Source organism: Euwallacea fornicatus, chromosome 26 (assembly GCF_040115645.1).
Source record: "Euwallacea fornicatus isolate EFF26 chromosome 26, ASM4011564v1, whole genome shotgun sequence".
Lineage (NCBI taxonomy): Eukaryota > Metazoa > Arthropoda > Insecta > Coleoptera > Curculionidae > Euwallacea > Euwallacea fornicatus.
In genome coordinates, this window is record NC_089566.1 from 3,085,014 (window position 1) to 3,085,975 (window position 962).

Here is a 962-nt window from a genome sequence, read left to right on the forward strand (position 1 = left end):
TCAGAGAACTACCTGCAGTATGTATACAGGTAGATGGAAACACCGAACCAGAGAACCATGTCGGTGCCGCTCTAATGTAATTCCGCGGTTCCGCTAAAATTGTTACCTCTCGCTCTTTGTTTCGTTACGTAGACACTTAATACCTATCCTTCTAGGTGTTTTATTACAATTTATTGGAAGCGATTCAATGACCACATGCACAATTCATTCAAATGTATCCATGTTAACTAACAATAGCTTAGAAATCGCGGGAAAATGAGAGCTCCATTAATTCGCATTCAGCAAGTTAACAGCTAATTCAGAAAAGAATCAAATTTCTGTAAAGTACTCTTACGTTACACCTATGTACCTTAACATTTTCGGTAATACCCTCTATATACAGTAAGTGTAGAAAATGTTCGTACGCCAAATAATATTTGATAAAACGTAGTGTCTCGATGTTGTTAAGCAATTTTTACAAAAAAACAAAAATAATTATAAATTTTGTTTTGTATATTTAGCAAGTAGAACTTGGGTATAACGAACGCTCGACTATAACAAACGAACAACAATTCCCGTCCAAGACCCTATAAAAGTTTATATTTATTTTATTCGGTTATAACAAACTTGGATATAATGAACTTATTCGGTTATAATGTACCATATTTATTATTTTCTGAAGCTTTGAATACAATTATAAGGAACTGGCGGGAGATGCTGCTTTGAATAAGCTGCTGGAAATTTAAGCAAAGGCCCAAAAACCAGAAAATTTCTGATTTTAAGGAAATGATTTTAAATGAATATGACATAATTGATAAACATGTTGAAGTTGCTGACTTTCTTAATGATCTTGACATTGTTTAAGTAACTGCTAATGATCAATATAAAAACGGTTTAAGGGATAAGTAAGAAGTTGACAGGAATGACGAAATTTTAATTGCCACAGCTTAAGAGGTCCTTTCTGCTTTGAAGATAGTAGCATA